The sequence below is a fragment of the Oncorhynchus gorbuscha genome, linkage group LG26 (assembly GCF_021184085.1).
Source record: "Oncorhynchus gorbuscha isolate QuinsamMale2020 ecotype Even-year linkage group LG26, OgorEven_v1.0, whole genome shotgun sequence".
In the NCBI taxonomy this organism is placed as follows: domain Eukaryota; kingdom Metazoa; phylum Chordata; class Actinopteri; order Salmoniformes; family Salmonidae; genus Oncorhynchus; species Oncorhynchus gorbuscha.
This window is the reverse complement of record NC_060198.1, coordinates 42,894,558-42,921,580: the sequence shown is the minus strand read 5'-3', so window position 1 is coordinate 42,921,580 and position 27,023 is coordinate 42,894,558. Positions and strand designations below refer to the sequence as shown.

The following is a 27,023-nucleotide window of genomic DNA, read 5'->3' as shown; positions in this document are numbered from 1 at the left end:
CATTCTACGTATGGGTGGTCCCGGGGATTGAACCCACTACCCTGGCGTTACAAGCGCCATGCTCTACCAACTGAGCTACAGAAGGACCATGTGACTGGGATGTATAGACAAGACATCTATATCAAATGTTAACTGAAGGTTCATGACAATAGAAGACTTAGGCAGTTCAGAGAATACATTAATGTTGAGTTACAGACATCACACAAATCGTACACATTTTACCTGAAAGATCAGGTAATTTGACCTGAAAGGCCACCTCATGGGACTCTCGGTCGCGGATTGAACCCTTAGTGCCTTAGACCCCTGCACCACTCGGGAGGCCCTCATGTAATATTCTTTAACAAAATATCTTATACTTAATATCTTATCATGTTTTGTAAGTTTGCATCTCCTCTGCTTGACTCCATGTCATTAGTTCCTTTGTCTTTTGGAAAAAAATGCTGAGCATGAAAACAACCAAACCCATAATTCAGTTAGCAAGTAACCAGTTCACCAGCAAATAGTGGAAAACTGAATCAACACTCACAGTACTACCTATTAACTAAAGACGTTTGGTGACTTGGTCCTTGTCCAAGGCCTGCTTATCCACCAGACCAGTGGTCTCTTCTGCTGACCCAAGGTGATGAATGCTTCTAGCTAGAGGACACAGGCTGGATCAGTAAACATGACCTCAAACATGGTATGCCTATTATTTTCCATAAGTCTCTCCTGCAATCTTTCCAATTTCACTGTAAAGAGCACACAGCTAGCAATAGATGGAGAAACAGACACAATCTCACCTGTCAGACAGGCCATTACAGGTCATCAGTTTGGCCATTAGTGCTGTGGGAGCAATGACAGACATCATCAGGGTTCAGATTCACAACACCCTCCACCACACCTGCACTGTCACCTTCAGCTGTGGTTCCCAAACACAGCTGGGGCGGCAGCGTAGCCTAGTGGTTAACGCATTGGACTAGTAACCGTAAAGGTTGCAAGTTCAACTCCCCGAGCTGTACAAATCTGCCGTTCTGCCCATGAACAAGGCATTTATCCCACTGTTCCTAGGCCGTCATTGAAAATATTTAACTGACTTGCCTAGTTAAATAAAGGTTAAAAAATTTAATTAAATAAAAAATAAAAAACATGGGTACTAGGAACGCCTATCCACAGGGTGTACTGTACTTGAGAATAGCAAGATCAAAATTCAGTTGGTGGTACAGTAACCGAAAAGGTTGGGAACCACTGACCTACAGTATAGAGACAGAGGCTAATCCGACCTAAGAGGTCCGTTATGAAGGTAGTTAGATTATCATTCAATAAATAAAGAGGATCTGTCAAGAGCTTCATCATCTGGTGAAGTTGAACTGGCATCATGGTGCCATTCAGGGGGTTCAGCCAGTCGTTTCTGCCAGGATTCAGTCTCTGTTCCCCCATGGACCATTAGCTTCTTCTTCCTCTCTTTTAGCATGCCTTTCCCTCCTTGGCTGCTTACACTGAGATTATTACATGGATAAGAATGAAAGGATCTTGTTTGTGTGGGGTACAAATGTTCTCCATGTTCATATCTTGCAGACGACTGACTCGCCTGTCGAAGAAGGGTGGAGTTTCTATATCAATAGCAATATAACCTGAAGCCCCATTGTTCTGGCTTGGATACATAGGGAGTAAGATACAGGCTTGGATACATAGGGAGTAAGATACAGGCTTGGATACATAGGGAGTAAGATACAGGCTTGGATACATAGGGAGTAAGATACAGGCTTGGATACATAGGGAGTAAGATACAGGCTTGGATACATAGGGAGTAAGATACAGGCTTGGATACATAGGGAGTAAGATACAGGCTGGATCAGGAAACAGGGTTTCAAACATGGTTCATTTATTTTCCCTGGATCACCTCTCGCTCTTCGGTCACTAACATGGATTACAGGCATTTCATCTGGGAGGAGCAATTAAGAACAACCCCCAGCCTCTGTCACTTATGTACTGTAATGTAATATGTCTCAGGGGACATCCTTGCCATGTGACTGGGATGTATAGACAAGACATCTATATCAAATGTTACCTGAAGGTTCATGACAATAGAAGACTTAGGCAGTTCAGAGAATATATTAATGTTGAGTTACAGACATCACACAAATCATACACATGTTACCTGAAAGATAATGAGCCTGGACTTGTGTGCGTGTGTGTATGTGTGTGTGTATGTGTGAGTGCCTGAATGTGTGTGTGAGTGTATGAATGTGTGTGTGGGTATTGTAGTTTACAAGGTAACTGTACATAAACCTAAACTGCAGTGTAAAATAGCCATACTCACAGACCAATCACTTATGGCAGTGTGATCTACATTGACACAGTCCAGGAGGGTGATGCAGGAGTAGCTGACATCAATCACATTGTGTGTATGTGTAGTGTTTTTGTGTTGACAAAGTTCAGCAAGCCACGTAGACGTCTGTGGAAGAAAACCTACAAAAGTAAAGTGAGACATCTAACACACAAAAACAATATTCTACATGTCTGAATACGTTTGTCATTAAACTGTATCTACTGTCTATATTGAAGTGTGATTCTACAGTAGATACAGTCTGGGTGACGGATATGGAACCCCCCGTTTGTATCATCACGTCGTACATCATCTGTTGAAGTTACCCCATTGGGGATCTTGGACATCCACTCCACGCATAAGATCCTTGTAGATTTCCTATTCTGAGGTTTGCACAAGCTATATTCTTGGTTTTCTCTCCGCCCCAACAGGCTGTAGAGGAAGGAGGAAGACAATTACCACAGTCATCTACAGAGCAAATCTTTACTGATGTTGAAGAGACGTTGAAGAGATTAGAATGTCCGGAAGGGACAGCTTACTGTGTAAAAGCACAATAGCATATGGAAATAGTCTGCATCACTAGATGTAGGAAACAATCTCGGTAGGTATGTTTTTTCTTTCACAAGGAATTTTAAACTTGCAACGTCACAAACAAAAGCTTTGAACGGAAAATAACAGTTCAAGGTTTCAGATCTTTATACTGATAAAAAGGACGTGGGAGTACAGGAGAGACATTTCATAACAACTAATATTCTGCTGGTACTGTGCGCGCCCCACAATGAATGAGTCGCCGCCATTTTTGGAGAATTCTGCAAACACGTGGCGCAGTTTTTATTTTGCAATGCTATCACTTTCCATAGATAATATGTAACTTCCTCCACATAATGGCAAATAGGAAAGAGATAAACAAATGCTCATATTATCAAAAAAGCAATGCGAATAGACTGAAGGTGTGTCTACAGAACTCTGGCAGAGACGGCTTTAACCCAAAGCATGGCCTCTGGCTATTCAAACATCAGCAACACAGACTAAAATTACCTTGACTTGACAAGAGGATCAGAAAAAAAGTTCAAAGATTTGCAACAGACATTGTCGTACTGCAAACAACTGTGTGCCTGCCGCCGTGAGGTGCAAACGCAGAAGAGATAGGTGTAACTCATAGTGAAAGTTATGATACATGGAAGAGGTAGAGTTAACAGTGATGTCTGACTTATTGGGGAAGTCTTGAGTCATTATTATGCAAATCAGTTTCAGCTCAAGCACTGATATTAAAAACATGCAAGTAATTGAAACCCTGTTTTCCTTTCACAATTTCCATGGACCTGATTCCTGCTAGTGGGGCAGTCTGATAATAGTGTCACGATTCAGTGCACTGTAGGTGGTTTCTGTAGAACCAGGACAAACTCAGAGAGCCAGAGATCAGAGTTGTACCTAGTTAAGTGACATGGCCGGTAACCACTCAGGGCTACATCATTCTGACCACTAGAAGGGGCTCTTGTTGAATAAATGAAACAGAAGCCTTCGTCTGATTCGAGTCATGTTGAACTTCACCTCAAGGTATATAACTGATTCAATGATTCAATAGGTAAAATGAAGTAGGCTGGTGCATAACATGTTTATAAAGATGATGAACACTCTAGGTTGACTGTGACAATTGACCCTCAGTGAGGGGAGGGTGTGTGGCTAGTGTAGATATTGAAAATAATATAATTATTGTGATCGCTTGTGGTTCATTTCAGAGTGGGAAGACATGGGAAAACATCAATAAACCCATCATCCATTCCATTACTGTCTATAGGGTGAACACTCATCAGACACCCCACAAAGACAGACATACAGTGCTTTAGACTCAGTACTGTCTGTGTACATGATCATATCTGTGAGGGTCTACAGTAACTACTGTAGAAACCAGGAGCCTTAATGTGTGGCACAAAGGTCACTGTGTGTGTGTGTGTGTGTGTGTGTGTGTGTGTGTGTGTGTGTGTGTGTGTGTGTGTGTGTGTGTGTGTGTGTGTGTGTGTGTGTGTGTGTGTGTGTGTGTGTGTGTGTGTGTGTGTGTGTGTGTGTGTGTGTGTGTGTGTGTGTGTGTGTGTGTGTGTGTGTGTGTGTGTGTGTGTGTGTGTGTGTGTGTGTGTGTGTGAGAGATAATGTGTTTGCGTGTGTGTGATAGCACAGGACATCCTCCTGTTGTCTTTGGGAGCTGGTCCATGGAGACAGCGTGACAACCCTCCCATCAGATTGTGTCCATGAGAGCAGGCGCTCAAAGGGCCCTCTGTCATCTGCCCCTTCACACCCACTCTCTCTTTCTCTCTCACACAAACACGCACACCAACAGATAAAGCAGGGGCTGCCAGAAGGAGCATGCTTAATTTACAGATTCACTGGTCCAGCGAGAAAACACAGACAGGAGTCTGTCACTCAATCTGGCCCGATCGCTTTCTCCCTCTTTACGTCTCTTTCCCTTCCCCCCTCTGTCTCTCTCTCTCCCAAACTCCCTCTCTCTCTTGCCCTTACTCTATTCCAGGCATGTCCATACCAAAGGCCCATCCATAGAGTTGGAGGAAAATAAAAGCTAAGTAATGTTGAATTACACTCCAAGTGAACATGACATGTCAGTTCCTAAACATACTAGAAACCTACTACCTGATTGACTTGGCCTGAGTTACCAGAGGGGAGGGGACTGGGGGGAAGAGATGGGGGAGAGAGGAATGGGCTCCATACAATCATATGATCCATTTTCCATAGATATCATGTGACAGTAGGAGGTATTCCCAGGCTGTGTTCCAGAAAAAGAGAGAGAGAGAGACAGAGCCCCTCTGCTGGGGACAGGCAACATAAACAGAGAGAGAGAGGGACAGACAGAGAGAGAGAGGGACAGACAGAGAGAGAGAGAGAGAGAGAGAGAGAGAGAGAGAGAGAGAGAGAGAGAGAGAGAGAGAGAGAGAGAGAGAGAGAGAGAGAGAGAGAGAGAGAGAGAGAGAGGGACAGACAGAGAGAGAGAGAGAGAGAGAGAGAGAGAGAGAGAGAGAGAGAGAGAGAGAGAGAGAGAGAGAGAGAGAGAGAGAGAGAGAGAGAGAGAGAGAGAGGGACAGACAGAGAGAGAGAGAAGGACAGACAGAGAGAGATAGAGACAGAGCCCCTCTGCTGGGGACAGGCAGCATAAACAGAGAGAGCGAGAGAGAGGGACAGACAGAGAGAGAGGGGGACAGACAGAAAGAGAGAGAGAGAGAGAGGGACAGACAGAGAGAGAGAGGGACAGACACAGAGAGAGAGGGACAGACAGAGAGAGAGGGACAGACACAGAGAGAGAGGGACAGACAGAGAGAGAGAGGGACAGACAGAGAGAGAGAGGGACAGACAGAGCGAGAGAGGGACAGAGCCCCTCTGCTGGGGGACAGGACCGGCATTATAAACAGAAAGCGGAGAGGAACGTAGAGGAGAGTGAAGCAGGTCTGCCAAAAAACACACATCAAGGAGCTGCTAGCTGCATGTCACTCTCTCCCCAGGCCCAGGCTAACAGACAACCTAGAACAGCCCTGGTCTTGGCTCTATAGGGCTCCACCCAGCTGAATGCTCCATTACAATAAACACACTAATGCAGGCCAGGTGAAGGGATGTCAATAAATATCCATCGACCAACACCACACTACATCCTCTATTTCGCCCTGCACCTCTCTTCCTCCTTCTTTCTTCCTAGCATCAGGGTAGTGATGAGAGATACATAGATTTCCTCCCCAGAGGGTCACAGGTTTCCCTTCCGGAATTCTAAGGAATTTTGAATCATGGGGGTTGGTGGTGAGGAGTGGGAGGGAGGGGTGTATGAGAGGGACAGAGAGAGACGGGCTGTGTGGATAGTTCTGCTGCACCACAACCTTCTGTGTTCATGATTAAGCTACGCTATATTATTCTAGGCTAACAGGTTAACCCTGTCCTCTTATCTTCCACAGTCTAACTAATATAAAGCCTTGTACCTCTATTCAGGTATCTCTAGGGAAAGATACTCTGACCACTTCCTGGTTGACTAAAGGTTCAATTAAAATAATACCAATCCCACCTGGGAGTGTGAGTTGACTAGCGCTGAGGAAGTATAGCCTTACCCTGCCTGAATACTTAGTGATAACAATAGCATTACCTACACTGGGAGTAGGAACCCTATTTGGCCAGTGTTTACATGGCTTACAAGCACAGTTTTAAAATACACTGTGTGGAAAAACGACCACAATGAAAACACAGCAGGCCTTCCAGAGAGGTAGCTGTCAATGGACACAGCTTACACACCACAGACTGTCAGCCTCTAGGGCAGAGAGAGAGAGAGAGAGAGAGAGAGAGAGAGAGAGAGAGAGAGAGAGAGAGAGAGAGAGAGAGAGAGAGAGAGAGAGAGAGAGAGAGAGAGAGAGAGAGAGAGAGAGAGAGAGAGAGAGAGAGAGAGAGAGAGAGGAGGGAGAGAGAGAGAGAGAGAGAGAGAGAGAGAGAGAGAGAGAGAGAGAAAGAGAGAGAGAGAGAAAAAAACGAAGAAAATTAACAATAATGACAAATGGTTTGATGAAGAATGCAAAAATCTAAGAAAGAAATTGAGAAACCTGTCCAACCAAAAACATAGAGACCCGGAAAACCTGAGTCTACGCCTTCACTATGGTGAATCACTAAAACAATACAGAAATACACTACGGAAAAAGAAGGAACAGCATGTCAGAAATCAGCTCAATGCAATTGAAGAATCCATAGACTCTAACCACTTCTGGGAAAATTGGAAAACACTAAACAAACAACAACACAAAGAATTATCTATCCAAAATGGAGATGTATGGGTAAACCACTTCTCCAATCTTTTTGGTTCTATAACAAAGAACAAAGAGCAAAAACATATACATGATCAAATACAGATCTTAGAATCAACTATTAAAGACTACCAGAACCCACTGGATTTTCCAATTACATTGAATGAGTTACAGGACAAAATAAAAACCCTTCAACCCAAAAAGGCCTGTGGTGTCGATGGTATCCTCAATGAAATGATCAAATATACAGACAACAAATTCCAATTGGCTATACTAAAACTCTTTAACATCATACTTAGCTCTGGCATCTTCCCCAATATTTGGAACCAAGGACTGATCACCCTAATCCACAAAAGTGGAGACAAATTTGACCCCAATAACTACCGTGGAATGTGTCAACAGTAACCTTGGGAAAATCCTCTGCATTATTATTAACAGCAGACTCGTACATTTCCTCAATGAAAACAATGTACTGAGCAAATGTCAAATTGGCTTTTTACCAAATTACCGTACAACAGACCATGTATTCACCCTGCACACCCTAATTGACAACCAAACATACCAAAACAAAGGCAAAGTCTTCTCATTCTTTGTTGATTTCAAAAAAGCCTTCGACTCAATCTGGCATGAGGGTCTGCTATACAAACTGATGGAAAGTGGTGTTGGGGGTAAAACATACGACATTATAAAATCCATGTACACAAACAACAAGTGTGCGGTTAAAATTGGCAAAAAACACACACATTTCTTCACACAGGGTCGTGGGGTTAGACAGGGATGCAGCTTAAGCCCCACCCTCTTCAACATATATATCAACGAATTGGCGCGGGCACTAGAAAAGTCTGCAGCACCCGGCCTCCCCCTGCTAGAATCCGAAGTCAAATGTCTGCTGTTTGCTGATGATCTGGTGCTTCTGTCACCAACCAAGGAGGGCCTACAGCAGCACCTAGATCTTATGCACAGATTCTGTCAGACCTGGGCCCTGACAGTAAATCTCAGTAAAACCAAAATAATGGTGTTCCAAAAAAGGTCCAGTCACCAGGACCACAAATACAAATTCCATCTAGACACTGTTGCCCTAGAGCACACAAAAAACTATACATACCTTGGCCTAAACATCAGCGCCACAGGTAACTTCCACAAAGCTGTGAACGATCTGAGAGACAAGGCAAGAAGGGCATTCTATGCCATCAAAATAAACATAAATTTCAACATACCAATTAGGATTTGGCTAAAAATACTTGAATCAGTCATAGAGCCCATTGCCCTTTATGGTTGTGAGGTCTGGGGTCCGCTCACCAACCAAGACTTCACAAAATGGGACAAACACCAAATTGAGACTCTGCACGCAGAATTCTGCAAAAATATCCTCCGTGTACAACGTAAAACACCAAATAATGCATGCAGAGCAGAATTAGGCCGATACCCACTAATTATCAAAATCCAGAAAAGAGCCGTTAAATTCTACAACCACCTAAAAGGAAGCGATTCACAAACCTTCCATAACAAAGCCATCACCTACAGAGAGATGAACCTGGAGAAGAGTCCCCTAAGCAAGCTGGTCCTGGGGCTCTGTTCACAAACACAAACACACCCTACAGAGCCCCAGGACAACAGCACAATTAGACCCAACCAAATCATGAGAAAACAAAAAGATAATTACTTAACACATTGGAAAGAATTAACAAAAAAACAGAGCAAACTAGAATGCTATTTGGCCCTACACAGAGAGTACACAGCGGCAGAATACCTGACCACTGTGACTGACCCAAAATTAAGGAAAGCTTTGACTATGTACAGACTCAGTGAGCATAGCCTTGCTATTGAGAAAGGCCGCCGTAGGCAGACATGGCTCTCAAGAGAAGACAGGCTATGTGCTCACTGCCCACAAAATGAGGTGGAAACTGAGCGGCACTTCCTAACCTCCTGCCCAATGTATGACCATATTAGAGAGACATATTTCCCCCAGATTACACAGATCCACAAAGAATTCGAAAACAAATCCAATTTTAAAAACTCCCATATCTTTTGGGTGAAATTCCACAGTGTGCCATCACAGCAGCAAGATTTGTGACCTGTTGCCACGAGAAAAGGGCAACCAGTGAAGAACAAACACCATACATACAACCCATATTTATGCTTATTCATTTTATCTTGTGTCATTTAACTATTTAACTATATATATTCACTTTGTATGTTGTCTACCTCACTTGCTTTGGCAATGTTAACACATGTTTCCCATGCCAATAAAGCCCTTGAATTGAATTGAATTGAATTGAGAGAGGGAGAGGGAGAGAGAGAGAAAGAGAGAGAGAGAGAGAGAGAGAGAGAGAGAGAGAGAGAGAGAGAGAGAGAGAGAGAGAGAGAGAGAGAGAGAGAGAGAGAGAGAGAGAGAGAGAGAGGAGAGAGAGAGAGAGAGAGAGAGAGAGAGAGAGAGAGAGAGAGAGAGAGAGAGAGAGAGAGAGAGAGAGAGAGAGAGAGAGAGAGAGAGAGGGAGAGAGAGAGAAAAGAGAGAGAGAGAGAGAGAGAGAGAGAGAGAGAGAGAGAGAGAGAGAGAGAGAGAGAGAGAGAGAGAGAGTGTGTGTGAGAGAGAGAGAGAGAGAGAGAGAGAGAGAGAGAGAGAGAGAGAGAGAGAGAGAGAGAGAGAGAGAGAGAGAGAGAGAGAGAGAGAGAGAGAGAGAGAGAGAGAGAGAGAGAGAGAGAGAGAGAGAGAGAGAGAGAGAGAGAGAGAGAGAGAGAGAGAGAGAGAGAGAGAAAGGAGAGAGAGAGAGAAAGAGAGAGAGATAGAGAGAGTATATACAGCGGGGTACTGGTACAGAGTGAATGTGCGGGGGCACCGGTTAGTCAAGGTAATTGAAGTAATATGTACATGTAGGTAGAGTTATCGATAACAACAGAGAGTAGCAGCAATGTAAAAGAGGGGGGAGGGGCAATGCAAATAGTCTGGGTAGCCATTTGAGTAGATGTTCAGCAGCCTTATGGCTTGGAGGAAGAAGCTGTTTAGAAGCGTCTTGGACCTAGACTTGGCACTCCGGTAAAGCTTGCCATGCGGTAGCAGAGAGAACAGTCTATGACTAGAGTGGCTGAAGTCTTTAACTATTTTTAGGGCCCCAGCGATGTACTGGGCCGTACTAACCACCCTCTGTAGTACCTTGTGGTCAGAGGCCGAGCAGTTGCCATAGCAAGCAGCGATGCAACCAGTCAGGAGGCTCTCAGTGGTGCAGCTGTATAACCTTTTGAGGATCTGAGGACCCATGCCAAATCATTTCAGTGTCCAGAGGGGGAATAGGTTTTGTCGTGCCCTCTTCACGACGGTCTGTTAGTTTGTTGGTGATGTGGACACCAAGGAACTTGAAGCTCTCAACCTGCTCCACTACATCCCCGTCGATGAGAATGGGGGCGTGCTTGGTCCTCTTTTTCCTGTAGTGAACAATCATCTCCTTTGTTTTGATGACGTTGAGGGAGAGGTTGTTGTACTGGCACCACACTGCCAGGTCTCTGACCTCCTCCTTATAGACTGTCTCGTTGTTGTCGGTGATCAGAATCCAGTTGCAGAGGGAGGTGTTTAGTCCCAGGGTCCTTAGCTATGGTGTTGAATGCTGAGCTATAGTCAATGAATAGCATTCTCACATAGGTGTTCCTTTGTCAAGGTGGGAAAGGGCAGTGTGGAATGCAATAGAGATTATATCATCTGTGGATCTGTTAGGGCGGTATGCAAATTGGAGTGGGTCTAGGGTTTCTGGGATGATGGTGTTGATGTGAGCCATGGCCAGGCTTTCAAAGCACTACGTGGCTACAGACATAGTAGTCGGTAGTCGTTTAGGCGGGTTACCTTAGTGTTCTTGGGCACATGGACTATGGTGGTCTGCTTGAAACATGTTGGTATTACAGACTCAGACAGGGAGAGATTGAAAATGTCAGTGAAGACACTTGCCAGTTGGTCAGCGCATGACGGACAGAGAGACAGAAAGACAGAGCGACAGAGAGACTGACAGACAGAGAGACTGAAAGACAGAGAGACTGACAGACAGAGAGACTGACAGACAGAGAGACTGAAAGACAGAGAGACTGAAAGACAGAGAGACTGAAAGGCAGAGACAGAGAATGAGGAACATAACATAGGTCTGTAGATGCTACAGTCCCCAAAGCACTACCCTAGATCTGTGTGAAGACAAAGCCTAGAAGTGTTATAGAAATCCATTCAACTAAAACAGTCTTCAGCATAACCAGGTCTGTGTTGTTGAGCTCTAACCAGGTCTGTGTTGTAGAGCTCTAACCAGGTCTGTGTTGTAGACCTCTAACCAGGTCTGTGCTTTGTAGCTCTAACCAGGTCTGTGTTGTAGGGATTTAACCAGGTCTGTGCCGTGGAGATCTAACCAGGTCTGTGTTGTTGAGCTCTAACCAGGTCTGAGTTGTAGAGTTCTAACCAGGTCTGTGTTGTAGAGCTCTAACCAGGTCTGTATTGTAGAGTTCTAACCAGGCCTGTGTTATAGAACTCTAACCAGGTCTGTGTTGTAGAGCTCTAACCAGGTTTGTGTTGTGGAGCTCTAACCAGGTGTGTGTTGTAGAGCTCTAACCAGGTCTGTGTCGTAGAGCTCTAACCAGGTTTGTGTTGTGGAGCTCTAACCAGGTCTGTGTTGTAGAGCTCTAACCAGGTCTGTATTGTAGAGTTCTAACCAGGTTTGTGTTGTGGAGCTCTAACCAGGTATGTGTTGTAGAGCTCTAACCGGGTCTGTGTTGTAGAGCTCTAACCAGGTCTGTGTTGTAGAGCTCAAACCAGGTCTGAGTTGTAGAGTTCCAACCAGATCTGTGTTGTAGAGCTCTAACCAGGTCTTCATTGTAGAGTTCTAACCAGGCCTGTGTTATAGAGCTCTAACCAGGTCTGTGTTGTAGAGCTCTAACCAGGTTTGTGTTGTGGAGCTCTAACCAGGTTTGTGTTGTGGAGCTCTAACGAGGTCTGTGTTGTAGAGCTCTAACCAGGTTTGTGTTGTGGAGCTCTAACCAGGTCTGTGTTGTAGAGCTCTAACCAGGTCTGTGCTGTGGAGCTCTAGCAAGTTCTGTGTTTTGGAGCTCTAACCAGGTCTGTGTTGTGGAGCTCTAACCAGGTCTGTGCTGTGGGGCTCTAACCAGGTCTGTGCTGTGGAGCTCTAACCAGGTCTGTGCTGTGGAGCTCTGGAGCTCTAACCGGGTCTGTGTTGTAGACCTCTAATCAGGTCTGTGTTGTGGAGCTCTAACCAGTTCTGTGTTGTAGACCTCTAACCAGGTCTGTGTTGTAGAGCTCTAACCAGGTCTGTGTTGTAGACCTTTAACCAGGTCTGTGCTTTGGAGCTCTAACCGGGTCTGTGTTGTAGACCTCTAACCAGGTCTGTGTTGTAGACCTCTAATCAGGTCTGTGTTGTGGAGCTCTAACCAGGTCTGTGTTGTAGACCTCTAACCAGGTCTGTGTTGTAGAGCTCTAACCAGGTCTGTGTTGTAGACCTTTAACCAGGTCTGTGCTTTGGAGCTCTAACCGGGTCTGTGTTGTAGACCTCTAACCAGGTCTGTGTTGTAGAGCTCTAACCAGGTCTGTGTTGTAGACCTCTAACCAGGTCTGTTTTGTGGAGCTCTAACAAGGTCTGTGCTTTGCATCTCTAACCGGGTCTGTGTTGTAGAGTTCTAACCAGGTGTGTGCTTGGAGCTCTAACCGGGTCTGTATTGTAGGGATTTAACCAGGTCTATGCCGTGGAGATCTAACCAGGTCTGTGTTGTGGAGCTCTAACCAGGTCTGTGTTGTAGAGCTCTAACCAGGTCTGTGTTGTAGAGCTCTAACCAGGTCTGTGCTGTGGAGCTCTAACCAGGTCTGTGTTGTAGAGCTCTAACCAGGTCTGTGTTATAGAGCTCTAACCGGGTCTGTGTTGTAGAGCTCTAACCGGGTCTGTGTTATAGAGCTCTAACCGGGTTTGTGTTGTAGAGCTCTAACCGGGTCTGTGTCGTAGAGCTCTAACCGGGTCTGTGTTGTCGAGCTCTAACTGGGTCTGTGTTGTACAGCTCTAACCGGGTCTGTGTCATAGAGCTCTAACCGGGTCTGTGTTATAGAGCTCTAACCGGGTCTGTGTTGTAGAGCTCTAACCGGGTCTGTGTTGTAGAGCTCTAACCGGGTCTGTGTTGTAGAGCTCTAACCGGGTCTGTGTTGTAGAGCTCTAACTGGGTCTGTGCTGTGGAGCTCTAACCAGGTCTGTGTTGTAGAGCTCTAACCGGGTCTGTTTTATAGAGCTCTAACCGGGTCTGTGTTGTAGAGCTCTAACCGGGTCTGTGTTGTAGGGATTTAACCAGGTCTGTGCCGTGGAGATCTAACCAGGTCTGTGTTGTTGAGCTCTAACCAGGTCTGTGTTGTAGAGCTCTAACCAGGTTTGTGTTGTGGAGCTCTAACCAGGTGTGTGTTGTAGAGCTCTAACCAGGTCTGTGTTGTAGAGCTCTAACCAGGTTTGTGTTGTGGAGCTCTAACCAGGTCTGTGTTGTAGAGCTCTAACCAGGTCTGTATTGTAGGGTTCTAACCAGTTTTGTGTTGTGGAGCTCTAACCAGGTATGTGTTGTAGAGCTCTAACCGGGTCTGTGTTGTAGAGCTCTAACCAGGTCTGTGTTGTAGAGCTCAAACCAGGTCTGAGTTGTAGAGTTCCAACCAGATCTGTGTTGTAGAGCTCTAACCAGGTCTTCATTGTAGAGTTCTAACCAGGCATGTGTTATAGAGCTCTAACCAGGTCTGTGTTGTGGAGCTCTAACCAGGTTTGTGTTGTGGAGCTCTAACCAGGTCTTCATTGTAGAGTTCTAACCAGGCATATGTTATAGAGCTCTAACCAGGTCTGTGTTGTAGAGCTCTAACCAGGTTTGTGTTGTGGAGCTCTAACGAGGTCTGTGTTGTAGAGCTCTAACCAGGTTTGTGTTGTGGAGCTCTAACCAGGTCTGTGTTGTAGAGCTCTAACCAGGTTTGTATTGTAGAGTTCTAACCAGGTTTGTGTTGTGGAGCTCTAACCAGGTATGTGTTGTAGAGCTCTAACCAGGTCTGTGTTATAGAGCTCTAATCGGGTCTGTGTTGTAGAGCTCTAACCGGGTCTGTGTTCTAGAGCTCTAACCGGGTCTGTGCTGTGGAACTCTAACCAGGTCTGTGTTGTAGAGCTCTAACCGGGTCTGTTTTATAGAGCTCTAACCGGGTCTGTGTTGTAGAGCTCTAACCAGGTTTGTGTTGTGGAGCTCTAACCAGGTCTGTGTTGTAGAGCTCTAACCAGGTTTTTATTGTAGAGTTCTAACCAGGTTTGTGTTGTGGAGCTCTAACCAGGTATGTGTTGTAGAGCTCTAACCAGGTTTGTGTTGTGGAGCTTTAACCAGGTTTGTGTTGTGGAGCTCTAACGAGGTCTGTGTTGTAGAGCTCTAACCAGGTTTGTGTTGTGGAGCTCTAACCAGGTCTGTGTTGTAGAGCTCTAACCGGGTCTGTTTTATAGAGCTCTAACCGGGTCTGTGTTGTAGAGCTCTAACCAGGTTTGTGTTGTGGAGCTCTAACCAGGTCTGTGTTGTAGAGCTCTAACCAGGTTTGTATTGTAGAGTTCTAACCAGGTCTGTTTTATAGAGCTCTAACCGGGTCTGTGTTGTAGAGCTCTAACCAGGTTTGTGTTGTGGAGCTCTAACCAGGTCTGTGTTGTAGAGCTCTAACCAGGTTTGTATTGTAGAGTTCTAACCAGGTTTGTGTTGTGGAGCTCTAACCAGGTATGTGTTGTAGAGCTCTAACCAGGTTTGTGTTGTGGAGCTCTAACCAGGTTTGTGTTGTGGAGCTCTAACGAGGTCTGTGTTGTAGAGCTCTAACCAGGTTTGTGTTGTGGAGCTCTAACCAGGTCTGTGTTATAGAGCTCTAACCAGGTTTGTATTGTAGAGTTCTAACCAGGTTTGTGTTGTGGAGCTCTAACCAGGTATGTGTTGTAGAGCTCTAACCAGGTCTGTGTTATAGAGCTCTAATCGGGTCTGTGTTGTAGAGCTCTAACCGGGTCTGTGTTATAGAGCTCTAACCGGGTCTGTGCTGTGGAGCTCTAACTTTGTCCGTGAAGGGGCTAAACCACCGAAGAGCGGCTCTACACCATTAGAGCGAGACCAGCTGAGCTTGGCCTGCGACTGGAAAATGCTAGCTGACATTGGCCGGCAACTTGTGTTTCCTCCGGAGATCGCAACCACCACCCTAAGACCTGACATGGTGCTCTGGTCCCGTTCACTCAATAAGGTCTTCATCATTGAGCTCACAGTACCCTGGGAAAACTCAGTAGATGAGGCTTATGAGCGAAAACATCTGCGCTATGCTGATCTAGCTGCCGAAGCACGGCATCATGGCTGGAACACAGAAGTCCGACCAGTGGAGGTGGGCTGCAGAGGTTTTGTGGCAACATCTACAACCAGACTGCTTAGAGACCTGGGAATTAAGGGCCAGAGCCAGCGTTCGGCAATCAAAGCTGTATCAGAGGCGGCAGAAGGCAGCAGTCAGTGGCTCTGGATGAAGAGGAAAGACCCCAGCTGGGCCCCGAAGTGAGAGGGCCAGGAGGTATGCGGTCAACAATGATTGACTCAGGGAGGAGGACGCCCCTGCCATGCATAGTCCCATGGGATGTTTGCTATCAACAACAAGGCAACTCCTATGACTAATTGGGAATGGGACGCAAGCGTAGGATTGATCACCCTGTCGCTGGCCGCCTTTGAGGAGGGTGTATAGTGTGAAAGGCCGAAACACCCTAGGAACCAAAGGTACACTACTGACGATGCGCTCCCCAAATTTCACCACGCTCACTGTTCATTAACTCTTGGAAGTGCTTGCACAAAGGATAGTAACATCTCATCCTGTGTTCTTGGAATCTGAATATCTGGACTTGTCCAGTGACTGCTGAGAAAGATCAGCTGACAACAGGGGAAAGTCCTTGTGGCGGCACGGAGAGACGGCTGACAGGAGGGAATAGACCCCACTGGGACAGTCATGGGGTAGCTTCCCATTTCTGTAGTTTCCCATGCTTCGCAGTATGTTGGAAACACTCGCTTTAGCTACAGAAAGTCAAAATACGAGAATACCCCTAGAGTCTGCGAGAGCGGGGGCGGAAGATGACTCATCAGCTGACAACATGGTAACGACTGGACTGGAAACGACTACGAGTAATGAGAGCACAGCACAAGAGAACACCACAGCAACTGTCACAAGTTCTGCTGCAACAGTGGGCCATAAACAGATGCAGGTATGTGTCTGTGGTTGGAGGAAAGTTACATCACACCATGGGTTGAGGATCCACCAGGGGAAGAAGGGGTGTTTGGGTAAAGAGAGACAGAGAACTCGCATTGATTACTTTCTGCGAAAGCGATCAAATCAGTCGAATGAAGCACAGCAACTGGACGCAAACCATAGTTTGCAGTGCATCAGTACCACTGTCATGGAGGACGTAAACTCAAGCACCGAAGTAGCAACTGAGGTGGAACCAACAACAGGAGTGGAACTCACCCAGCCTCCCAGACCTGCAGTCGAGAGGAGACTACCAGGGCACAGACCGTATGTGAAGTGGCCTGGCGCCAGTGACAAGAAGTTGTGGGAAACAGTGAATACTGACCTTACCTTGACCCTCGAGAAACTTCGAGGCACAGTGGAGAAGAAGTTGGAGAGGATGGGGGACATCATCTATGAGTACGGGACAGAAAGATTTGGAGTGGAAGAGGCAAAAGGCGGGAGAAAGGTTCCAACCCCACCAGTTTCCAGAAGGCAACAAGAAATCAAGCGCCTCGTTCAAGAAAGGCGGCAGCTTAAGAAACAGTGGAAGAAGGCCTCGGAAGTGGAAAAGGAGGGCATAGAGGCACTTCAAGCTGACATCAAAACCCGGTTGGCATCCCTCCGTAGAGCAGAGAACCTACGGAAACGCAGAAGGAAAAAAGAACAAACTAGAACTCGATTCTATAAAGATCCCTTCAAGTTCCTTAAAAGTCTCTTCACAAAAGAAAAAAGTGGAGCTCTAAAAACAACAAAGAAAGACCTAGAGGAGCACCTGAGAATAACAAACGTTGACTCAAAGCAACATGAACATCTGGCCATCCCATCAGATATCCCACCCATTGAACCCCCGGAACATCATATTGAGACCAGCCCTCCGACATGGAAAGAGGTGGAAGACACAGTTCGACGGGCAAGAACAGCATCAGGCCCGGGGCCAAATGGAGTCCCGTACAAAGTGTATAAGAACACACCAGACGTCCTGAGGTTCCTCTGGAGGCTTATGAGAACAGCTTGGCAGAAGAAGATAATACCCAAAGTGTGGCGTAGGGCAGGCGGGGTCCTGATCCCTAAGGAGAAGGATGCAGTGAACATCAGCCAATTCCGCCCAATCTCCTTACTGAATGTCGAGGGAAAAATCTTCTTTAGGGTCATTGCCCAGAGGATGGCCGAGTACCTACAAAGGAATACGTACGTCGATGCATCTGTACAGAAGGCAGGAATATCAGGGTTCTCTGGCTGCTTGGAACATTCCAGCATGATCTGGCATCAGTTCCAAATGGCCAAGGTGGAGAAAAGGGACCTCCATGTAGTCTTCCTCGACCTCGCCAATGCATTTGGCTCTGTGCCCCATGAACTCCTGTGGTCTGCCTTCAGATTTTTCCACATACCGGACACCATCACAAACCTGGTGAAGTCGTACTTCCAGGATCTGCAGTTCTGCTTCACCACCTCAGAGTTCACCACCTCATGGCAGTGCCTGAATGTAGGTATAATGGCGGGATGTACCATTTCTCCGTTGGCATTCACAATGGCAATGGAGGTTATCATCAGATCCTCAAAATGGGTTGCTGGTGGACAGCGAGTCGACTCTGGTTTCCGCCTCCCTCCACTCAGAGCCTACATGGACGACATTACAACATTGACCACCACTGTCCCATGCACCAGGAGACTGCTCAGAAAACTTGAGGAGAACATCAGCTGGGCCCGTATGAAGATTAAACCATCCAAGTCACGCAGCATCTCGATTGTGAAGGGAGTACTCTCTGACCTGAAATTCTTCATCGGAGATGACCAAATCCCAACAGTGTCTGAGCAGCCGGTAAAAAGCCTTGGAAGGTGGTATGATGCAAGCCTGAAGGACAAAGACCAGGTGCAACAGCTGCGCAAAGACATCAGTAGTAGCCTACAGTCCATCGACAACACCCAGCTACCTGGAAAGTTAAAGGCCTGGTGTCTGCAGTTTGGTCTCCTACCCCGGGTGTTGTGGCCCTTAGCACTGTATGAGGTTCCAATCTCAACAGTGGAGAAGATGGAAAGAGGAGTCACAGGCTACTTAAAGAAGTGACTTGGAGTTCCACGATGCCTTACCACCATAGGCCTCTATGGAGATGGTGTCCTCAAGCTGCCCCTCACCAGTCTAACAGAGGAATTCAAGTGTGCAAAAACCAGGCTCCAAATGACACTGAATGAATCTCGAGACCCAGTGGTGAGCAACAACGCGCCGACCTTGGCAACTGGGCGCAAATGGAGGCCAGGAAAAGCAGTCCAGGAGGCAACAGCAGCCCTCAGACATGCTGACATTGTGGGTCATGTTCAGCAAGGGAGAGGAGGCCTTGGGCTAACTAGCCGTGCTGCTTGGAGTAAGGCCACTGCACCAGAGCGGCGGAAGATGGTAGTGCAGGAAGTACACCATCAGGAGGAGGCTGCAAGGTGGGCCAAGGCAGTCTCTCTTGCCAAACAGGGACAGTGGACTCGATGGGACAGTGTGGAGAAGAGGAAGATCAGCTGGAAGGATCTGTGGGCCATGGAAGCGAGGCGGTTGAGCTTTTCCATCAGAGCAACATATGATGTCCTTCCAACACCAGTTAATCTTCACCAATGGTATGGTGTAGATCCGGACTGTGCCCTCTGTTCCATGCCAGCCAACCTCAGGCACATTCTCACAGGCTGTAAAACAAGCCTCGCCCAAGGACGCTACACTTGGCGTCACAACCAAGTCCTTAAAAACCTTGCGTCCGCCCTGGAGGACAAGCGAGCTGCCACCAACTCCCTACCACCCACAGCAGCATCACACTCCTTACGGACAAACTTTGTCCGTGAAGGGGCTAAACCACCGAAGAGCGGCTCTACACCATTAGAGCGAGACCAGCTGAGCTTGGCCCGCGACTGGAAAATGCTAGCTGACATTGGCCGGCAACTTGTGTTTCCTCCGGAGATCGCAACCACCACCCTAAGACCTGACATGGTGCTCTGGTCTCGTTCACTCAATAAGGTCTTCATCATTGAGCTCACAGTACCCTGGGAAAACTCAGTAGATGAGGCTTATGAGCGAAAACATCTGCGCTATGCTGATCTAGCTGCCGAAGCACGGCATCATGGCTGGAACACAGAAGTCCGACCAGTGGAGGTGGGCTGCAGAGGTTTTGTGGCAACATCTACAACCAGACTGCTTAGAGACCTGGGAATTAAGGGCCAGAGCCAGCGTTCGGCAATCAAAGCTGTATCAGAGGCGGCAGAAGGCAGCAGTCAGTGGCTCTGGATGAAGAGGAAAGACCCCAGCTGGGCCCCGAAGTGAGAGGGCCAGGAGGTATGCGGTCAACAATGATTGACTCAGGGAGGAGGACGCCCCTGCCATGCATAGTCCCATGGGATGTTTGCTATCAACAACAAGGCAACTCCTATGACTAATTGGGAATGGGACGCAAGCGTAGGATTGATCACCCTGTCGCTGGCCGCCTTTGAGGAGGGTGTATAGTGTGAAAGGCCGAAACACCCTAGGAACCAAAGGTACACTACTGACGATGCGCTCCCCAAATTTCACCACGCTCACTGTTCATTAACTCTTGGAAGTGCTTGCACAAAGGATAGTAACATCTCATCCTGTGTTCTTGGAATCAGGTCTGTGTTGTAGAGCTCTAACCGGGTCTGATTTATAGAGCTCTAACCGGGTCTGTGTTGTAGAGCTCTAACTGGGTCTGTGTTATAGAGCTCTAACCGGGTCTGTGCTGTGGAGCTCTAACCAGGTCTGTGTTGTAGAGCTTTAACCTTGTCTTTGCTGTGGCCAACAGTAATCACACTGTACTACACATAAACACGCTAAATGTACTTTCATGCACACACCATGTACTTAGTATGTATCCTACATGTCTAGATGAATGTAAGACTCACAAAATAAAGTTCATAACATAGTCATAGAGTTATTTAAGGGTACTACGGGTGGAGGTGGTATGGGAATATGCTAACCCACAAATCCCCATACCTTTCCCATTTCTCAGCCTCTTCTAAACCGAGCCATACACCCCCGCCCTTTCAAAAACCACAACTCTCTCTCTATGCAGCGATGAAGCAGAGCAACCTGAGCTCTCTGAGAAAGTCTTATAAAGGAGAGGGAATAAAACAATCACATCAAGCACATTGACCACCTCTCCCTCACACCCTGATCTGAGACATCCAAGACAACCTGTGTGTGTGTGTGTGTGTGTGTGTGTGTGTGTGTGTGTGTGTGTGTGTGTGTGTGTGTGTGTGTGTGTGTGTGTGTGTGTGTGTGTGTGTGTGTGTGTGTGTGTGTGTGTGTGTGTGTGTGTGTGTGTGTGTGTGTGTGTGTGTGTGTGTGTGTGTGTGTGTGTGTGTGTGTGTGTGTGTGTGTGTGTGTGTGCTTTGTGTGCCCAGGGGCCTATCCTCACGTGCATTGATTACAGGAACTGAATGTAGTGTAGGCTACTCATGTCACAGTCATTTCCTGTACTATGTCACAGTGATGCACTGCTTATTCACGTACAGTAAGGTCACGTATTGCACAACCGTAGCAAGTCACTTTGACAGCCCCTATGAATCCGTTATCCAGAGAAGAATCTCCTGAGAGGGATCTCTGTCAAACAAATAAATCACTCTTTCTGAACCGCTGCCTTGAGGTAAATTTGTTAAACTCTCTCTCTCCACCTCTTCTTTCTCTCTCATCTACACTTCTCTCTGTCCCTTTCTCCCTGTTCTCATCCTTCCTCTCCCATTCTCCTCCTCTATTTTCTCCCTTTTACACTCTCTCTCTCCACCTCTTCTTTCTCTCTCATCTCATCTCCACTTCTCTCTCTCTCTCCCTTTCTCTGTTCTTATCCTTCTTCTCCCCTCTCTCTATCATTCTCCTCTCCTCTCTTTTCTCCCCTTTCTCTCTACAACTCTCTTCCCCCTCTCGCTACCCCTCTTCTTCCTCTCCCTTCTCCCTCTTCCCTTGTTGAGCGTTGTTGGCGTGGGCTCTAGTTCTGTTCCTTCGCTCAGTGAACCCAGGGTAAAGAGGGTCTTGTTACACCAGTACTGGCCCTTCTGATAAAGCTCAGTATTGTGAAGGATAATCCTCAGAAACAATCAGGATTTCACACAGGCAGCACAGTGTGTATTTCTGAAGTCCCCAAACACACACACACACTCACATACAGCCAAACATACGTAGCGTACAATCGCTCAAACACACAACACTCCAGGTCAGAGAATGTATTGTTACTGTGCGCTGCACTCATGTGGTGGAAGTAAATATCAGGACAAAACTCACATCAGGTTACAAACTCTCTCGACAGGTTGTTTTCCTTCCTTTGTACTGTATAATTGCCTTACCCTGGTGTGCACTGCTTCCTCTACTTCACTACTAAAGCCAGCTAGCTACCTCACCACCGATGACTGACGGACACCAGAGATTGGGAAAGGGGAGCAGAAGTAACAGTGTTATTAACGACCTGGAATGGGAATGTCCTTCTTCTCTCTCACTTCCATGTTTATGTATGGAAGGAACCCAGCTCTTAAGCTGTCCACATTTGGGTGAGCCGTGCTCTTAAATAAACATAGGCTTTGTTGGGATAAACCATTGTCTATCCTCTATTGTCCCGCGGGATCAGTGAGGTGCTCAGGTACTCACCTGAATGGAGGGGGGACAGGTCAGCACACGTCACGGATGGAAGTTGGAACACGTGGCCAAGAGAGGGAGCGAGGGTGGCTGGATGTGCTGCCCAGACAGGCAGGCTCCTCCTGGTGCCTGGAATGCTTCCATACGGCTGTCATCATTCCTCATCATTCCTCATCATTCCTCATCATTTCCGGTGATTGCGAAGGTTTCCAGAGGATTCCCGACATCAGTTTCTCCATCCATCACTGGCCACCAAAGGGAAGAGGAACAGTAACTACAAGAGAGACGTTGTCATAACTCAACACCCTCGGGTCACAATAATAACCATGGGCACAGCAGGCAGACGGATCGCTGTGAGACCGTGTCATTCTGTCAATGGGCCAATTACTGCAATAGCTGTTTACACTCACATCCTGTGACCTTTGGCCTAGTGTGCCTGTACACCTACTTTAGAATAGGGTGTTATAAGCAGGCTGTACAGTTTGAGAGAAGTATAGAAACGAAGTGGTTGAGCGACATGTTTGCCACTGTTCTAATGAGGACAGAGATCATAGAAGTGGTTCATGCATGTGGATGTCACCCCATTTTAACACCGATTATTGTCTTTGTCTTGTATCAGCGCTCAGCGTGACAACACCTTGTGTATCCAAGCCATTCCTACATCTTGGCTTAACTTGTTGCCAAGACACACACACACTCTCTCACATACACACGCACACACATACACACGTTGGTCCCTGTGGCCTCAACCCCACTAGGTTGTCCAGTCCTCCTTGTTGTTTCAGGAACAACCACTGCACTGATACCACCTTCCTCCCCATCACTGACACCACACACATACTGTACACACACACACACACTGTACAAACATGCGCAGTCTCAAACACACCACACACACACATTGTACTACAATTCTTTGTAATAGTTGACACACTGTATGACCCAAAAAAACATCTCACAGCACCACGCAACAGCAACAATACGGGAAAGCCATTATGTCAACGTCAACGACATAATTGTTTGCAGACATTCTCTAAAATGGACTGGTCCAGTGTCAGCTCATCGCTGGCAGACTGCAGATGACTAAGTGCAGAGAAATGGAGAACTGCAGAGCAGATACATCTGTTACTCTACATGGCTCTTCAGCCTCTATAAACAGACCCTGGATGTGTCTCAAGTGCACCCTATTCCCTACCTAGTGCACTACTTTTGGCCTGGGCCTTGGGGAATGGGGTGCCATTTGAGATACAGGCACTGAGTGTCATGTCATGGTAACATGTCAGAGTGTGAGGGAGTGTGAGGCTCTGTGGACTGACCCTGACCCTGGGACCCAGATGGTTGGTTTGTCTCTCCTCCCTCGTCCCCGACACCTCACTGTTCCTTACCATGCTTTCACTCTCCAGCCCTTGTTTTCACATTCCAATCGGTCCTTAACGACCCACAATGCCTGGCGTATAGTATATACACACAAGCATGCATGCACTTGAGTACGTAAACACAAACACACACCCACAGGCATGCAGACACACACACACACACACCCTCCCACCAGACATGTAGTCTCTCATCCTTTACACCGTACAGTATAAACACGTTGCTTGATATCTCTATCAACATGGTGTCTTGTCTCTGTCCTACAGATAACATTGTTTTTAGCTCAATGTTTTGTCATAGTCCAACACATTCCTTAGGAACCTTTAGACATTCTTACCTGTCGGACTAATCTAGCTGTTTATGTTCATGTGTGAACTGAGGGGTCAAAGTGGCCCCGATAACCTTGACATAGATAGTGGTAGCACTTGACAGCGTACCACCCTCAGGGTAATGTACCCGGGAGCGTTCTGTTTCACACCGTCAGTCACTGTAAAATAACATCCACACATTGAGCAGCCATATACATCCGACAGAATGACTTCCAGGTAGGTAAATGGTGGTGGTGTTATTCACCGTCCTCAGTGTTAGGCTGTGTTTATTACACATCCCAGGCCCCAAGGGCCACAACTGCTGCCATGCAACAATATTTGAAATAGGGATTGTTTACATATCAAATACTGAAATGCTAGATAAAGGTTACAATCCTTGTTAAGTTTAAAGGCTTGGCAGCGAACAGGAAAGGCAATACTATAGTTCATCTTTCCTGCTGCATACTGTATTGTTTGGGCTGGCACAGCAGCCATGTCCAAAAATGTGTTTTGGGAAGCTGCTAAATTGATAATGTTGAGATTGGATACTTTTTACCAGTCTGTCTCACGCACAAATGAAACACTCAACGGTGGGATCCAAATATGCAAAATAAACTGCAACTTCACTCATCAATATTCAACGATTACAAAAGCTCCCCCTCCACCCCGCTTTGGGTCCATCCTTGCCAAAATGGCTATCGTGGAGGCGGTGTGGCCGTGCCCAAATGCCCACGCTATGATACTATCCCCATCAGATATATCATACTGGTGTGGACTCTGAGGCATGTGGTCGTCCAGTGGGTTGAGTATGCAGGTGGCGTGTGTGATGCTTACGTGTCTGAGACTACACACACACCATCTGCAGAGTTTCCACGTCACACTAATTGCCATCGCAGACCTGACGCACGTCCACCCAGAGGGCTAGAAAAGCTATTTCTGGCACCGTTTGGGGTGTTTCCTTCTCTTTCTGCATACCAAATGACCTGGCCTGGTCTAATCCCCTCGGTGCAGCATGATGAAGGCAGATTTATCTAGCGCTGTGTTGCTGGAGCATAGAGAGACTAATGCCTTTCACAGGCCTGCATCAGGAGTCAGGACACAATGTGCCCGCTCTGCTCTGCTCTCAAGTCTCAGGTCTTAATGGCTGCAGCATTCCCAAACTGTCATTGCTGGGATAGATGGAGTATATGGAGGAATATTCGGTCTAATGGAGCTGAGCAGCAGCAGGTCTCAACTCAAGCATACTAAAGAGCCCATTAATCCCTTCTAATTCTATCAAGAATTGAGCTGCAGAGGGATAAGAACCCCACTAAGTTCCAATCCAGAGGCTATGTCTGTAATGCCATGGAGACCGACCCTGGGAGAAAAGATTATATGCAAAGCAGAAATAGCTCCTCTTTCTCCACTGTTGATTCAATGTATAACAGTAAGCTGCTTGAAACTGTGCCTTATAATGAGAAGTATTTGGCGGACTGTAGAAGTTTCTTGGTCATTACATTACCAGAAAGAAGCCCTCAAAGGAAGCCTGGTGGGGGAGTTTTAAATGCCTGGGTGATGTTATCCCATCTGATAGTATGATAGGCAGACAGCAGGTATGATACAGGTGTCCTCTCCACCTCCACTAGACAGGTATGCAGGTGAGCTACGTGCCCGTCTGTCTGCCTGCCAGCCTGCCTGCAGTAGTAACCCATCACAGGGTTCCCTACCTCCACACCATTGATTCTGATCGCCCGCCGTAACATCCGCCCATGGAAAGATTCTGTTTTTAGACCTGTATTTTATCTGAAAAACAAATGTCTTATCAAACGAATTCCCCAGCCCTCAGTATGGGGAAGAGTGGAGCGTGGAGACGGTAATGTGTTTTACAGGCTGAGATTAGTGCTCAATCAGCCTCATCTAAATGACCACAGGCCGGCTGGGGCTACTGTTGAATGTGTATACTAAACTACAGCCACAACTCACACAGTGGAGAGGGCTGGAACTAGTGGGACCTTTCAGATAGACAGGACACACGCCTCAGTTAGTCTGGCCTCTCTGCTCTATGGACTGGAGGGAGAATCGGCCTCCTCTTGTCAATCCCATTCATTTGAACAAGGTCAAAGGGTCACCAAGGAAGACATCTACGGAGCAATCAAGATGTCATGTTTGAAAGGCTGTGTTGTAAGCTTAGTAGAGCACCTACTCTTCTCTCCTGCTCACTCAAAAAGAATACACACACACAGACACAATGATGACCTAGACAAAAACAGATAGACAACAACATCTTCACAAGCGCAGGCATTTACAGTGCTAAGGAATTAAATGTGTCTCTTAGTAACAGTATTGACACAAAACAGGCCTGACAACCACAGTCACATTCCTTCCCAGCCCGAAGCCCCACACCCAAATCCCTCCTCCTTCTCTCCCCCCCGTCACCCCTTCCCCACTGCCAACTGCTCCATTACTCCTTCCCTTCATTACTGAACCCCAGCTTCTCCCTTCATCCTGTTCTCCTGCTGCATGCCAGCCCTCCCCTCTCCTCACCTCCATACACACCCATTACTCCTTCCCTTCATTACTGAACCCCAGCTTCTCCCTTCATCCTGTTCTCCTGCTGCATGCCAGCCCTCCCCTTTCCTCACCTCCATACACACCCATTACTCCTTCCCTTCATTACTGAACCCCAGCTTCTCCCTTCATCCTGTTCTCCTGCTGCATGCCAGCCCTCCCCTTTCCTCACCTCCATACACACCCATTACTCCTTCCCTTCATTACTGAACCCCAGCTTCTCCCTTCATCCTGTTCTCCTGCTGCATGCCAGCCCTCCCCTCTCATCACCTCCATACACACCCATTACTCCTTCCCTTCATTACTGAACCCCAGCTTCTCCCTTCATCCTGTTCTCCTGCTGCATGCCAGCCCTCCCCTCTCCTCACCTCCATACACACCCATTACTCCTTCCCTTCATTACTGAACCCCAGCTTCTCCCTTCATCCTGTTCTGCTGCATGCCAGCCCTCCCCTCTCCTCACCTCCATACACACCCATTACTCCTTCCCTTCATTACTGAACCCCAGCTTCTCCCTTCATCCTGTTCTCCTGCTGCATGCCAGCCCTCCCCTCTCCTCACCTCCATACACACCCATTACTGATCTCAGCTGCCTTTTATTCTCCTCACTCAGCCAGGAAGTGGATTGGAAAAGAAAGAGAATAAATAACAAGGTCTCCAGCTCACCGGCCCACTATCTAGCAAGGCATCGCCATGGTAGCATGATCCCCAAAAAGCCCAGCGCGCTCTGCTGCACTCCAAAAGGATTGAAAGAGAGGGAGGTAGAGAAGGGAGGGAGAAAGGAGAGCGGGGTGGTGGAGGGAGAAAGTAGGTGGGTTCTTTCCCAGACAGAAACTAGAGG

At 47.1% G+C, this 27,023-nt stretch overlaps 1 long non-coding RNA gene across 1 annotated transcript; it reads right to left on the bottom strand.

Annotated features, from left to right (window-relative positions):
• Nucleotides 1-1,086: 1,086 nt before the first annotated feature.
• Nucleotides 1,087-26,900, bottom strand: LOC124016391. Its single transcript, XR_006835350.1, has 3 exons — nt 26,849-26,900; nt 21,966-22,198; nt 1,087-2,737 (listed from the first exon to the last, which is right to left on the bottom strand). It is a non-coding gene; the product is annotated as an uncharacterized LOC124016391 (long non-coding RNA).
• Between the last annotated feature and the right edge of the window lie 123 nt (nt 26,901-27,023).